The sequence below is a fragment of the Porites lutea genome, chromosome 4 (assembly GCF_958299795.1).
Source record: "Porites lutea chromosome 4, jaPorLute2.1, whole genome shotgun sequence".
Taxonomy (NCBI): Eukaryota; Metazoa; Cnidaria; class Anthozoa; order Scleractinia; family Poritidae; genus Porites; species Porites lutea.
In genome coordinates this window covers 6,558,991-6,575,780 of record NC_133204.1, presented here as the reverse complement: position 1 = coordinate 6,575,780, position 16,790 = coordinate 6,558,991, and the positions used below count along the sequence as shown (strand labels likewise).

General features: G+C 38.2%; 1 long non-coding RNA gene across 1 annotated transcript; it reads left to right on the top strand.

The window, feature by feature from the left end:
- Positions 1 to 7,088: 7,088 nt before the first annotated feature.
- On the top strand, positions 7,089 to 15,727 carry LOC140934834 (uncharacterized). Its single transcript, XR_012165126.1, has 4 exons — positions 7,089 to 7,124; positions 11,388 to 11,594; positions 14,129 to 14,182; positions 14,928 to 15,727. It is a non-coding gene; the product is annotated as an uncharacterized lncRNA (long non-coding RNA).
- The last annotated feature ends 1,063 nt before the right edge of the window (positions 15,728 to 16,790 follow it).

Here is a 16,790-nt window from a genome sequence, read left to right as displayed (position 1 = left end):
AGAGTTATTAATAAATCACCCTTTGATGCGAGCTCAAACCACCTTCTCTCCACCCTCAGCTGGGAGAGGCTATCTCTTCGACGAAAGAAACAAAAAGCCTTAATGATGTATAAAACCATACATGACCTTGCTCCAAAATATCTACAAAGTCTTTTCTCTCAGCGTCACTCTGCTTACAACTTAAGAAACTCTGAGGGAAGGCTGACCCTGTCCAAACCAAACACCAATTATTTGAAACGAAGCTTCTCTTACAGCGGGGCCATGTTATGGAATAACTTGCCCAAAAACTTAAAAAACGCTGCATCCGTTGAGCATTTTACGCGAAATATCAAGAAGGTAGCTGATATATCGGATTCCCACACGGCAATCATGTAAAGCAGTTGTAATTAGTTTTAGTTTTTAACTTAAGCTTAACTGATGATTTCCCGTGTTTAAATAAAGATTTACATACATACATCATTACCCAACGATTCCACGCGGCCCCCGAGATTTTTTGTGGCATACTGAATGTATATTTCAACTGTAAGTACTTTCCCTAATAGTCCATTTTCGAGTTCGCTATGACCGCTAAATTAAAGAAGTGAAGACGCATTTTTTACAGCCTTAGCCTCAATTTGAAGTAATATATTCACAAATTCCAACGAGAAAAGGACCTGTTTATTAGTCTGTCTATTGTGTATATTCAAATTTCAAACACACTGACTTGCCAGAATTTCTGAACATTTTACTTTAAGTAGAGGCTAACCCTGTATGAATATGTCGTCGATGTTTATATTCAGCGGTAATTTTTAATTCGAAACTGGACTATTACACGCGAGCTACTAGGGTGCCTTCTGGGCAAATTCCCTGCGGGGGCAAAAACCACAGCATCTCATCATGATTATAGCACCATCTCTCATCATTGCGATGATTGTAAAATTGCATTGATCTATATATTTTTTGCCGTCATTTTTAAAACCTACACTACAAAAAACACAACCATATATACACAACTAGAGTGAATTATAGTTCAGTGCATAAATAAATGAACTGCTTTCTTTGCCAAGATCTGGCTAAATTTTGAAGATTAGCAGAATGGAAAGCTGCCAAAAAGGAATAGTAATAATTAAATTAAAATTAGTGTTATTCTGTCAATGTAGGGTCGTGATTACTATTCCGCTTCTGTAGACAATGCGGACAAAGTAACCCAAATTGGCTCTGGAGCAAACTTCGGTATCCCGTACCTCCCGTAAGAATGCTTCTTAGGGCTAGGGCCATGGTTTCTTGCCCAGAGTAGGCCATCTAGCTGTTTCCATTTTGCGTGTTGATCATTTACATAAGTTTACATAAGTTTCGTTACCTAGAAAAAGGCTACATGTTATCAATTATGAATATCGTATATATCTAGTGTGCAGAAGCTCTTTCATATTCACACAATTTCATCCTTGCATTCTCACTATCATGTACTGAGATTCGGTTTAAAAAGGTGAGTTTTCGTTTCCTACTGTCCGCTCGGGCTATAATCAAACAGACCTTAACAGGCAGAGCAGATTTTAGAACGAACCGTTCTCGCTCTCTTGCTTTCAATCTATGACAAACGACGCAATATCCGAAAACGGAAAAACACATTAATAGAGACATAGTCGACAGCAAGGGTAAGTTGTTCTGTACATAGTCAGTTCTTTCTTTCATATTTGATAAACGTTTAATAAATGTGATGCATAACCTCAAACTAAGCCGGGAACTAGACTAAGGCAACAGGCAGGCAATTGTTTGGGACAATTTAGATTATGCACTTGCCACTAGGATCAAGAAATTACAAAATCGTGCTGCACGCATAATAACGTTTCAAGGTTATGACGTTCGTTCAGCACAAATACGAAAACAACTAAACTGGGAAGAGCTTGCCTCAAGGCGTCAAAGGCACTTAAGTCTATTAATGTATGATACAGTGAAAGGAAATGTACCTAGTTACTTAAGCGATCTTTTCTCGAATGTCTGTGAGAACAACCCTTATAAGTCTATGCTAAGAAATACGGAACATAATGTTGTACTGGACCACGTAACAAAAACAGAATATTATAAAGGTCTTTCTCATACAGAGAAAATTTATTGCGGCTAGCAAAAACTTTAAAACACTAAAAACGATAAAAAGCTAAGATACAGAATTATGAGAATCGAACTTTAAGTCTAACCCTTAGCCTAAGTAACAATAGTAATAATAATAATAATAATAATAACGGTTTAATATCAGTACATCCATGGTATGGCTCTTCGCCTGATATAAGATTAAAATAAGGAATTTAAAAGGAAAAAAAATACATAAATCTGAATTATGAATTTGTAAAAAAAAGCTAGGTAATAAAAAGTAAAAATAATTAATACAAGACAAGACAAGACTAGCGAGTCGGAGTCGGAAGAATCAGAACGTTTCCATTTTCTTGCGACTCCGCTTACGACTCCTTCGCTTTCGTTCCGCTTATAATGTAGTGAAAACCAGATTGTCGGAGTCGGAAGCACGTTCCCACGCTTTGTCATCGGCTTAGTTCTTCCGCTTCTGCTTCCGACTCCGACAATCTGGGTTTCACTAGATCATAAGCGAAACGTAAGCGACGGAGTCGTAAGCGGAATCGGAACGCTATTTTCACTAGATCATAAGCTCTACACTTCTGATTACGACTCCGACTCCGTCGCTAGTGAAAACCAGCCTTAAGGGACCTTTGCAGAGTAGAGGACCCGATACATCAACTTATTGGAACAGAATTTATTGCATGCGATTTCTAAGTTAAGACAAGTGTTGTGATAAGTTGTTACTGAAAAACTCAGTTAAAACCCGCGTCAACCCAAAAAGTGGTCGAAGTGGGGCTTTTACTGGGAAGCTTTGGTGGATTATTAGTCGTGGAGAGGCGACCAAACATGGGGGTTTTGTTGCCCTTAAGATTTTGCTTTTATCCTAACGACATACAAAATGTTCTTGTTCAGTTTCAATAAAAAATTAATGGTTTAATCTTTAAGCCTGACAAATCAGCAGGCAAAGCTTGTACATTCGGAACTATATCAAAATCCTGGCATACAGAATTTTGATAATCAACAAAAGGTCAAACATGTAAAAAGCCATGGGAGTAACGAGATAATATTCCGACGTTTCTGCGACATTATGAAGCCATTATAAACGTTGAAAGGCAGTCTTAATTATTGATGCAAAGCTTTTCATTAACGAGGCAGTCAAATTGTCAATTTGTTCTAACTTGCATTTTTTCAGGGACGGCACCAGCGTGGTGTCCTTTATCATATTTGCGCACGGAAGAAGATTTACGTACTTTTGTGGCCATCAACTGTAACACCGATAAATGTAATAAAAGTCAATGATAAATGTAACACCCACCATAAATGTAATAAAAACCAACCATAAATGTAACAGAGTACCAACCATAAATGTAATCAAAAATTTTAACCATAAATGTACTAAGTATAGAAACTCGTCTGAAAGCGAGTTCGTTTCGTTATTTATGGGGCCAAGTGATGTCTAAGAGGTTCTTAAACGATTTCAAGAACCATTTTGTATGATTAACAAAAACTTTTTCCGGCTGTCAGTCTCTACACCTTTAAGCCTTGCAATTACCTGTGCGTTCCGCTTTCTAGACACCGAAAATTTTTATCATGTATAACCAAATAGATTTGCGAACAAATTTTATATACATTAGTGTACTTTATTTTTTGCTTATTCGCTGCGCGAACACTAGAAATTAAACATACTTGAACGTGTCCTTTTGCTGTGTTGGACTATTGCTACAGGCATTTTTCTTTTCATCATCCGGTCCAGTTTCATCCTGTTGAACGCGTTGCGCAAGATCTATGCACATATCAAACGACTTCCTAACGCCCGGCAAGCAATTCCGAAAGACAGTCAACTGCTAAATTTAATTTCCCGCCTCATAAAATGACGTCAAGTCTTTTTCAAAAGTAATGTATCAGCACCAGAGTGATGCCGTTCCCAGCTAACAGGACACTGAGGTTTGCAGTTGTTTCCCTCTGGCAAATAACACATTTTAACCAGTCAGTAGCTTGAGGCAGTGACCTGTTTCCTGCGTTTTCAAATTAACCCATTTCTTACTTCTTTTTTTAAACCGACAGTTTTCTCTCTTCTATAACTAAAATAGTTTCTTTTCTAGCTGCTCCGAGTCGCATGCACATCAGTTAAGATAATGCAAACTCTTACCATCCGAAGCAAAAAAAAAAAAAGAAAAAGCATGTGCAGATAAATTCCAAATTACGACCTGCATTTTTTAAAGGCGAGGCTCTTTCGGAGAACAGAAAGGAAGACACAAAAGTCTCGTTTAGCAGTAATCCTTCCCGCCTCGTGACGTACAGCTTCTCGCTTATCGTGCAATAATATCACGTGACTGTGGGGGTCAGCTAAGTACTTTCCTACACATTTATATAATGAAGAGAGGAAAATAGCAATTCGCATCCCAATTTAAACATCTGTATTATTGAACCTTTATTTTTTGGTAAAACAAGCATTAAGTCTAAAAAAGAGCAAAAAAAAGTATCTCGCGGCGGTCTCGGGTCTTAAAATTTCATTTCAAACTGCTAACTAGCTGGAATTAGAAAATTTAACGCGGCACTATGACCACTATATCAGGAATGACCAGCCTGTGAATGTAAAATATTCCTACAAAGTTTGGTGCTCGTATCAAAAATCGCATAATTCGCTAGCTAAGCCGCCGGACTACTGGGGCACAGTGTGTAATACATTAGTTAAAAATTAACTTTCAAATAAATTATGGGTTTTGCTTGTTCCAGTTTGCCTTTAAAGTTAATTTTAAATACACTTTTTGCTTGTTCGTGATTATCTAAAACTTTTTTTGGAAATTTCAGATTTTTTGAAAGCTTTTGAAGTTGAGAACGCTTGGATCACGAAATATAATGCTCACTGAGTTGAAAATGACACTGTCTGAACAAAATCGCGAGATTAAGTAATTAGTAACACATGAAAAGCGGATTGGTTGTACAAACAGGAAGCTTGAAGGAACAAAAATTTACTTTCTGACATTTATTAAAACATCATCTGGCAACCTTTTGACCATCATAAGCCGGCTTCATTTAATAGTAACAATATGATCAAAATCTATTACATTTATGGTGAGCCAGATTTTTACATTTATGGTTAAAATTTTATCAAATTTATGGTTAGTAATTTATTACATTTATGTTTGATTTTTATTGCATTTGTGGTGGGTGTATTACATTTATAGGCGGAAATTTTAAATGCCAGTTTTTAGATTTATGACTGGTGTCGCTCGCTTTAAAGTAGGCTTTTTCTATCGTTGCGAAATAGTATAAATTCTGGAGGGTTTTCTTTTTTTATGCAGAGAAGAGCTGCAACACGTCGAAAAACGCTGAAAGGTGTCGTTTGTTTCAAAGACGCATCGGTAAGATATGTCTCGTTGCTGTTCTTCCAAACAAATTTTTAATGCTAATGGTCTCTCTTAGAGTATAATTTTGAAATGCAGGTAAGGACTGTAAGGTGCGAAAGTTCTATTACAGAGAGGTCTGTACTAACTGAGGACACCCACCGAGACCTACCTATTGTCTCAAATGCTGGTTTGTTTTACAGAAAATATCGGATGGCAAGTTGAAGAACCTATGTCCTCTTAATACAGTGTGTCGGCTTTTTATTAGCCGGCGATCGAGAGCATCCGGTTTTTTCGGCTCTAGCAGGCTAACTTTTTATGAGGTTGGCTTGATATAGGCCTCACTGTAACTGAAGAAGAATTATATTTTCGAGACATTATGAAACAAGCTTTTTCATTTTACGAATAGTCCGAAAAGAGACCAGGCTTTCGATCCGGTTGCAAGGCAGTGAATTTCTCCCAGCGTAGCAAATCGAACGAAACCGAACCAAAAATCAATATCCGTTAAATCGCCCCCCAAATATAAGCCCCCCGGGGGCTTGTACTTGGAAAATTGCCCTCAAACACAGAGTAAAACAAAGCAAAAACGGTAAATTTATTCCGAATATAAGGCTAGCCCAATCGATTTTGAAACGCAAATTTCCCTCCGTAGATAAGTCCCTCAAAAAGGGCCTTTGAAAAATATAAGCCCCGGGGCTTATTTTCGGAATTTTACGGTATTCACCTGGTACCGCCCCGAGGGCTACGTGTGTAAGACTGTTCCTTTTCAGATTTTCAATAGCAATGCAACAAACAATAGCTTTCAGTTAGTGCAAACGGCCTTTCCTTCTTTTTTTTTTCTTTTTCTCAAAAAACGCGGGTTTTTTTTTTTTTCAAGGTGCGAGGGGCGCAAGATACGGCTTGCAATCTTCTTTAAAGAGTTGCTCAAAAATATAAGCGAAGTTTATCTCCATGGCAGACTCATAGCTAAAGCGCAGACGGTATCCTTAGGACTAGGTCCCCTTTGCTCCATTTCAGAGTCCCCGCTGCCAGAGTCATTAGGTGCACTCATACGGACGTGGTTCAGTCGTACTTGACATTTTCTATCAAACAGCTCACTTTTTTCTGGCTTGACATAAGCCTATATTTTTCCCAAACGTTGCTCAGAAATGCAAAACTTGCTCGAGGTTGCCAGAACTACAGAAAGCTTTGCTTTTAACACCAGAGGTGCTCTACAATTATGCAGGTTTTCTAGCCCCGACTTGTCTACACCGAAACGGGCTGCCGCCCCTTAGGGGGTAGAGGGAGGGACGGATGACATTTCAGACTACGAATTAGCGCTTTTTTCCCCCTCAATGTCATTTTTCTAAGGATACAAGTAAGGAATTCGTAATCATATTTCAAAATGTGTAAGCAGGCGTTTATGAAAAGTAAGAGACTATAAGGGCCCACCACTTCACAGTCTTTTGTGGAAAATATTTTTTTTAGTCTTACGTTTTCATAACTAAGGATTTTGATTATTTACATGTTTTGCTTTTATGGTTACAGAAGGCGCCGCGTGAGTGTCTTTTTCGGAATGGTATCTGTCTCCGTTTTTAGGCGAGCTCGTTTTTCATCCCTCCCCTAAAAACGCCTACGTGAGAGGCTACTGTCTCCGCGGCATAACCTGGGTCTCAAAGTTCTTTCTCACGCAATCTCGTTTCGCTAAAGGCAGTAAAGGATTCGGGTCTGTTGTCAAATAAATGTGAGGTAGGTCAAAACGTTTTCCTTTTTTATAGTTATAACGATTTGCTTCATGAGAAATGAGAGCATTTTAAAGAACAGCTACCGACGCTAAAGCCGTTTTGTACATATATGATAACTGTTACAAATACGGCAAAAGTAAACAAGTACGCACGTAAGGGAAGTGTTATAGTTAAGAAGTTCATAGCACACTTTCGTACAATAAAATTGCTTTTCCGTTTGAAAATTGACCACTGTGAAATCTAAAATCGTTTTTGGTGTTTAACCTGGCGGAAAAGGGGCGAATTTGCACCAGGGTTTCAAGTACTGTCTAAGTTCTCTCTTGAATTCATCAATACAACTGCAAGTTCAGAGGTCGTAAACTACGCGAGTACCAAGACAAGACATGGTTGTCTTTACACTAGGCTGTTAAGTAAGACCTAAGAGATGCTAAGTTTTACTTAACCAAAAAATACGTGTGAAGGCCTAAGTAAAATCTCAAATAACTTTACTTTGCATCTCATTAAAGTCGGAAAGTTGAAACGATTCAAGAAAGTTTCAAGTGACTTGAAAACCATCCTTAAAACCGACTTAGCGCACTTCCGTTTTTTAAGCTTTGAGAAAGGCGATCTTAATTATGTTGCGTGGCAAAATAAGCTTAAGTAAACCTGAAGTAAAAAAGATAGGTTGTGTGTGAAGCTTTATTTTACTTGAAGAATTTAAAATTTACTTGTCTTGAAATATTTCTTAGCTTACTTAGGCTCTAGTGTAAAGACTACCATTTATTACCATAATATTACAAGTGCAATTTTTTAACACGCAGTTAGCAAGAAAACGCTAGTCGAGGCGTGCCAGATATACATATAATAAGTAACAAGCAAAGAAAAAGAAAAGAAGAAGTATGTGTAATGAATTCAAAAGCAAGAAAGACAAATCTGTTTAATGCAACCTGTGAAAGAGGCTAACGTTTAGGATTTCGCGATTTTATTTCTCATGTTATCATGGTTTCATCAAGGTAATCATCTTTGGCCTTTAGTATTTCGAAGAGCACACTGATTAATTTTCGTTTGAACACTTTTTTTGACATATCTCTCATTCTCTCATTCCATACTTTAGCGCCAAAAATTGGGACGGCTTGTCTTAGTTTTTCAAGATAAAATTTTTTGATGTACATATTATTTTTACTGGATGATCTTGTGTTATATTCATGAATAGATGATGTCTGCGAGAACAATTTAACGATTTTTGAGGGTGCAGAATTAGTATGAATATCACGCATTAGGTAAGATACGGACTTAAAATAGAGAAAGCTAATTGGCAGGCCTATATATTTGCATCAAAAAAGAGGAATGGCATGAACTTTCCTGTTGGCAAAAAAAATATGAAACGGATAACTTTTTTCTGAAGCAAGAAGATTTTTGTTAAATGTGTTTTTGACGCCTGCCCCTAGATTAACGCACGGTAAATATTAATAATTGAACGAAAACTTTTATTCGTTGTCGGGATTTAATTACAGAATTACAGGTGTATGCCCAATACAGAGTTAAAATGCGGTAAAGCAACAACATTCAATGCTCACAGTCTCTCAAAAATACCTGTCATTTAGCTTCCCCTTTCAACGCTACAGCTAAGCGAACTTTGAGAGGAATGATACGGGGTTTCACTAGCTCTAGGAGATGAAAATACACACAATGTAAAGTATAATACATCCTTTGATGAACCTCCAATTGCTGTTTCTAAACTCCTCAATCTTGCTGTGCACTGGCCCTCTAAAGAGTGACCGATCGGTATGATTGCCCGTAAACAGTTTGCTCGACGATAGAAAGGAATTTTTAAAATTCATTACACCACTGGACATTTCATTCCAAAGAAGTGCTTAAATCTAGTTTTCTATGACAATAGAAACCTTAAAATCTCGAAATCCAAGAAATCGGAACGGTATTTCCGTGGTAAAATCGAAATTTTTATCCGTCTCTTCGATGAACACTTTGCTCGCCATTTTGAAAGTCACTGACGCGAGACGTGACGTCATACTGGCAGGCGGACTGTACCACAGATTTCCTTGGAGACACCTTCCCCCCTGGCAACGACCTTTTACGAAAGGGAAATAGGCTCAGCAGCTCAGGACCCCATTAAGTGGAGCGGGTGCCCCCAATCTAAGCCCATGTCGCAGGGTTAACACAAACATGTACTTGTTTTTTCTTTTTATATACTTAATACGTTTTAACGAGTGTTTATTTCAAAAGCAGCAATGTTAATCATCCTCTTTATGAGTGCACGAAAGAAAAAAATATCGAAGCTATCGAATTAGCAGAGATGTTCGTGCAATAATGTCAATGTACGTGATCGTTCGTTGCTTTTGTATTCCTGAGGAATGTTCCTTAAAGAGGTGTATCTAGTGATCGGAACAAAGGAAACGATCACAGTGATATTCCAAACATAAATAGCACTTATTGTACATGATTATATGGCTGAATCTACAAGCGGGCAAGATGAAGCGAGCACTAATTTCTGATTGGCGACCCTAGAGGGCACTGAAATATGCCCATCTTACCTGCTCAGGATTTCCCGCGCTGGACCCAATGGAAAAATTCTCTTTTTCGCCATAAAATAAATATCTTATTGACCAAGATTGTTCGGTCAAGATGGCTGTATATTGGCCTCATTCTTTTGGCGTTTTTACTGACCACGACTTCGTCTCGGTTAATAAAAACGCAAAAAAGAACTTGGCCAATTTTTAGCCATCTTCACCGAAAAAGCTTGGTCAATAACGCATATTTACATAAAACAATAACCGTTGTTATTAAAAACTGAATAATTGGATATGTTGAAGAACTCAAAAACAGCCACTATTTTGAATTATTTTGAGTGTTATTTTATTTACGCAAAAGTGTGCAAGGTTTATTATATCTGTTTGTTTTGGTTGAGGGATTTCGAAAACGCACGTGCCGGCCGTAAAGTGACTTTAATAGTAAGTTTTATCTTTTGTTAAAATCTGTCTTTTGTTCATACTAATTGGACGCGCTGGTAAAACAAAGGGTACGCTCCGTTGGCCTTAATTGACTTTCCTTGACCAAACAAAACCTTTCCAGAAAAACAAAGTCTCACCTGGAACATACTGTTTTTATTACTCTCCTACGTTTTCAAGATCTTAGTATTTGAGTTGCCTTGCGTTTTAGTGACAGAAACCTTGTCCATCTGGATCTCCTGATCAAATCATTTAGTTATACTTCATTAAGTGTAGTTGCTTAACAATTGTTTGAGACTGGTTGTCAAGTGAACCTTTTTGTTGGATAATCCGTGTAATTATATTTGTACGCTAATTAATTTTATTGCAAAACTCGTAAACAACTTTGAGTTAATATATTGAAAAGGCGGGACAAATTAGTATTGTTAATTATTCCTACAAGAAGACTTTAAACGACAACTTGTGTAATGTACAAAAGTTGAACAGTTGTACTTTTTGAAGTAACGATAGTGTGAACCAGCGAGTTATATATACGAATACATTCTTTGTGATCCTAATATCTCTCTGACTATTTTTTTTTGACTGGACATTAACTGGACTTAAGTGAATTTTATAGTTAAAGCTGATTTTCGGACTGCGTCATAACCTCGAAGGAAAATATGATAATATTCCTTACAGCCAATCGGGTTTTTACTGATTTAAGACTAAATTTCAAATGATTAGGATTGGCACCTGTCATGTCCAGTCAGGATAAAAGGAGCTACAACAGGCTTTTGTCAGAGAGAGATAGTACAAGCTAGTGTACGTGAGATTAAGTTGACTTGTAACAACACTGAAGCTTTAGAAGAAATACAAAGTTTGCTGAACCAACAGAGTACGAGTGTCTTTTCTGTGAAGCCGACCCGGAGCTAGTCCCCTTCAACTGGGTTCGGACTTTTCACAGATAGTGCAATTCTAGAGTTCTGATTGGCTTAGCCATAATGGTATATGAGCCATTATACCATGCTCTCCAAATATGGTAACTGTATGCATCTGCTCAAAATCAAAAATAAGCTGAAAATCGGTTGTTTTTACAAATAAAGTCGGGAAAAATTCTCGATATTTTGTGGGCGTTATCAATAAAACAATTATTCCGCTCGCGCTTGTTGGATGCGAGAAGATTATAGCTGACTCGGCGCTACGCGCCTCGTTGGCTATCTCCCACCTCATATCCAACACCGGCGCACTCCTGGAATAATTGTTAAATATAAGTGAAAAACTCAAAAAGCCTATAATTTTGTATTTCTTTTTCAGCTGAGTTTTAAATTCATTCTTCTCAACAGAACACCTGGTAAACTAGAAGAACAATACAGTCAATGGATTCCAAACGACTCTTGACGATCACTATTTTGTTGTTGATTGTTTGCTGTGATCTTTTGGACCTAACTCAGGGATTTGTGCTACCAAAGAAAAAAAGAGCAGGAAAACCGATGAAAAAAAACCATAAACAGCCGAAGCAACAGGCACCTAAATGGTTGATAATGGTATTGGTAAGTTTGAACTAATGTGCTAACCTAAATGTGGGGCACAAAGCTTAAAAGCCTTGAGGTCTAACCGCTTGCCCTTTGAGATATAATCTTCACAGGAAAGGCACCCTTTTGCTTTGATTTAGACTGCTTCAAATGCACTGCCTTTTAAATACGAATAAATCACTAATCCAGGAAGTTTTCTTGATCGTGCATTTTCGCAGCCACATAATGCGTCCGTTAGCCCTTTTTGTTCCCTTTACGTACGGGAAAAAGACATATTTGCCTTCCCTTCCATAAACTTCAACTGGTGAAATTAGGGCTTTCCACGAGTTGCTGGGCAACATTTTGGCAACTTCCTGTATTTCGAACCAATTTTTTCGTTTCGAGCAACTTCTTGTATTCTGAGCAATTCTCGGAGCAGGTTTTAGTGCTTAAATTGGCCTTGCTTCGATATTTTACTATTTTTTAGTAGACAATTTATGAATTTCCTGTGAAAAAGGAACCAGTCCCTCCCCCCCTGGGGCAGATTATTGGTGCAAGATGCATGTAGCCGGGCTGCTGGGTCAGAGGTTTTTAAAAGAAAATTCAAAATGGCGGACGAAGTTTCACAGTCGACTGACTCTAGTGTCCCAGATGAGGGTTCATGCAACAATTTTACTGGCCCATACGCCACTTGTACATCTCCCACGGTGCACCTTAGTTGCCCCCCCCCCCAACATTTTGCATAAGCATTGTTTTCAATTTCTCTTGGGACGGCTGTAATACCCAGGAGAAATGAAAAACAAAGGTTACGCAAAATTTGGGATGGGGCAGATAAGGTGCATTATGGGAGATGTGCAAGTGGCGTGTACTAGGATTTTTTCAAGATTAATATTTTTAAGATTAATATCAATATCGATGAGGAGTCTTTACTCATACAGTTTTTGGTTTTAAGTGAGGACAAAGTTATTTAGCAACGCTGGTTTCTCCGCAAAATTGCACAAAATACTCAGAGACTTCACTTTTGTTGTACAAATTGCATATTGTCATGAAAGATATTAGGGAGCTTAAGCAAAGACGTTTTTGAGCGACGCACGTCAACCGGAAGTGAGCCTTTCTTCCTTTTTATATGCCTTGACGCTAACAAATCTGTATTGCTAAGTTTCTTTTCTCTTAAAAAGACGATTTACCAGAGTGTTTCAAACAAACCACTGCCCAGTGATACAAAAAGTCCACTTCCGGTTGACGTCCGTCGCTCAAAAACGCTGTTGCTTAAGCTCCCTATTAATCATCGTGGATAATGTGTATAAAGGGTTTAGTTTTATCGTTTGTCTCACGGTTGTCACTTGGATAGTAGCGAGCTTAAGCAACAAGGACGGCGACGGCTCTTACTTAAAAAGTGAATTCGCGCTGCTTTAAACCTTTTCACGCTTATTCCATCTTGTTTAATTCGTCAAATGTTGGCAAATGTTTTTGGAGTTGGATTCTAAAGGACTGTATCAAAGTTCAAGAAAAGAAAAAGAAAGTTGTTGTCATGTGTTCCCGTCCTCGACAAAACGTGAAATTAGGCAGTTTCACGTTGTAGTCGTGCAATGACGGCTAAGAAATGTACAAAAAAGCGTGATGCACGTGCAAAGTTGTTGCTTTGCTACTATAAACCTGTTGCTTTTTTTTTTGCCGTTCTAGTTGCCGTCGCGGTCGTCTTTGCCTAAGCTCCCTATTGATCGCGACATTCCGACCGCACACTGCAGGTCTTCATCAGGCGATAGTGTCGATTTACTGAGTCGAACTATTTGTACCACCGTGGTTGTTAGTGATTGGTGTATCACAAACCTAGCTCGTGGTTGGTGGATTTCAATCCAAAGCATTGTCAGCATTGTGAGAGGAAGAAACTGCTCCCCCGGCGGTCCGCTGTGGTAGAGGTCGGTTTGTCATATTGTCTGATCGTAGGCATCCACGCGATAGGGATATATGGCTTTCACGAACTCAAACTTCGGCCGTTTCTGAACACGCCAATAAGACCAGGCATTATCCGCTCTGGGACGAAGTTGAGTTTATTGACCAAGACCCTTACTGGTACTCTGGTAGAGTTAAGAAGGCTATCCACATAAGACTTCATCCTGACAACATCAACAGGGACAGTAGAATTGAGATTCCTAAAGCTTGGATGACTACCGATCAGACAACATGACAACCGACCTCTACCACAGCGGACAGCCTAGGGATCAGTTGATGGACTCCTGACCGTGGCTAATATTACGGACCCTAAGATGCAAGGACGCGATAGTAGCAAAAACCTCGCTAAAAAAAGTCAATTTGCGCTCTCTCGGTCTTTATCGCGATTATTCCTACTCACTTACTTTGTAAAATATAGGCGAACCCTCCTAGAGTTGAATTCGCAGGGACAAATCCAGTTTCAAAAAGAGAGATAAAATTTCGTCGTCGCATGTTTGCGCCTTCCTATTAGGCAATTTTACGTCGAAGTCGTACAAAAAAAGCAAAGAAATGTACTAAAAAGTGTGATGCACGTGCCAATTTTTTTTTCCTTTACTAAAACTACTTTTTTTTTATGACAGACAAATTTGCCGTCTATGATGACAAGAAATGCCACCCAAAATTCCATGCAATCGGTAAGTAGCATGCTCGCAGACGACTTATGTTTACTTTATTGCAGACTGAAAAGGGAAGCTTTTATGACGGCTTCGCTAAACATGTCGCTGAAGCTAATTTCGCATAAATTATCCCTGGCTACCCTCAATAACAGCCAATCAGAGATGATCATTACAATGCCTTTAGTCAGGGAGCCAATCAGAGCATTTTCCTAGAAAAAACAGCTGGATACTTAAACACTATTCACGATGGTTTGCACGCTTATAATAAGAGGTAACGAAACGTCATACAAAATGTGCGCCATCTTGGACTTAAGAGACTATTCCGACTAAAAATAATAATTTCGGATGATTAAGCATTTTTCATACCAGGGGTTTAGTTTATGTTGTAATTGTATATTTTGCTACTCTCGGGGCTAGTTAATAGGTTTTCTGCTCAAAGGGGAGGAAAAAAAACTAACAAACAAAACAACGTAAATGGCTTGACCGCGTTTTAGTGTGACGTCATATCTCGTAACCATAGCAACCACCTGGCACCAAATTTTGCCAGATGGCTAGGAAGATAAATAAAAATATGCTTAAGAGAAGAAGTTCCACCCTAATGTTATTTTGGAAAAAATCTAGGAAACCTCCCCTCTTCCATCCTCCAACTGCTAAGTCCAAAACAAATAACCCTCTGCCACGCCAGCCTATTGGCACTAGAAACATTTTGCTTCTGCCCTCACTTATTAACTCGTTTATTTTGTTCTTTTCTATGCCTGGGTAGAAAACAAATGGGACACGGGACAACTAACGCAGCAGCCTTCGGAGGTAAAGCCGTAGCCCTGAATGAGCTTTCCCAAAATGAATATCAAGAACTTACCTCAATGTTGATTGCTAAACCCTTAAAATTATAATCATTATAGTTATAATAATAATAATAATAGTGAAATTCTTCTAGAGCGCAGCTACATAATCTCAGCGCGCTTTACAAATGTAAGAAGTAAAATATAAGAAATATACAAACTAAATTAAAATTGATTAAATAAAAATGTTTTGAGCTTTCTTTTAAAGAGAAACAAAGTTTGCGCATATCTATATTACAGTCATTTCGTACGTTTAGTTATCGGGGACGAAAGTTGTATTTCATGGTTTGAAAGGGAAATATCGCCCAATGGAAGGTAATCCAAGCCTTCTGTAAGTGTCCTACACAAGCCCTCTGTAAGTATCTTACGCAAGCCTTCTGTAACTATCTTACGCAAGCCTTTTTTAAGGAGGTGCATTCTCAGTAGCTGGGCACAGAACCTTATATAAAAACAGTAACAGAATATAATATACAGCATGACAAGGCTTTTGTAAGGACTGTTGTTATAACACTTTTACAAGATCTGTTTAAATGTTAAAGAAGGCGTTCGTAAGAATGACTCTTAGTAATGAACTATTTTAATTACGTTTCATTATTAAGAGAGCACAATAACTAAAATAGGGTAATTTTCATGCATAGAAAGATATGAGGTGCTGTATATTACATTCTGTTACTGTTTTTATATACGGTTCTGTGCCCAGCTACTGAGCTTTTAGAAAATATAGCAACATGATAGCGTAACAAGAGCAGAGACCATCCTCTTTCACTGTTTTAATCGGGGGCACCCAGCGAGAGAGAATATAGTTCAAAACCACTTAAACATAGCATTGTTGAACCTATCTTAGTATTTAAACGGTAGATATAGGCATATTTTTATCCTCTAAGAATTGTTCATCTGTTAGGATTTCCTAGCTGAAAGTTTAGTGATCCGAAAATTATAGGGATCAAAACTTACCTTTTCGAAAATTTCAGCCAAAAGAAAGGCTCCCTAAAATTCTAGGTGACCTTTTTAGGGTAAAAATCCGTTTAAAATGGGCAACTATACCATTTTTTAGATGTTTGAAAATCCTAGGAGAGGCAGGCAAGCAAGAAATTTTACAACAAATGTTCCGAAAATTCTAGACCTCAAATCGTCTTCCGAACAGATATTTTCCGAAAATTGACGTTGGGTGCCCCTGTTTTAATTAGATTCAGGTTTGAAAGTTTTTGTTTCAGTCTTACTTGGCATTTCAGGCAACACCCAGCCTTCTACTTTTTTGCTTGGGACGTCTATCACCGTTTCTGCACTCCAAGTTTTCTCCTTAAAAAAAACATGAAGAGCTGAATAAGCAAGTGAATTAAAGAGGGGTTGAAAACGCTTTTGCCTGATACGGTATTAAGAGTTCTCAATTTTCCTCAAGTGCTGTCCTTTTTGTTCGAAAATTTTCCTTAAAACGTCAACATGGAATTTTAATCACCGTGATGCGTCAACTCTACTTTTAATGTCCGTGAAACGTGCGTAGGATCGCTCCTTTATCCCCGTCGTACCACTGTCCTAGCCCTTCTGATAAAATTGTAGTCGTAAGCCACTTTGGTTAAAGTTGTTTTTGATGCAATCTCAGTTTTCTTCAAAAGTAGGGGCACTGATAATATTTCCTAGACATATGAAAAAAATCTAAAAACTTTTAAGGTGACGTAAAAAAAGCTTAATAAAACGGTGCCCTTACAGCACTGCACTCTCCGTCCGTTCCCAACCCCCCCCCCCCCCCCCCCCCCCACCAAATAACGGCATTCTTCCACTTGGAG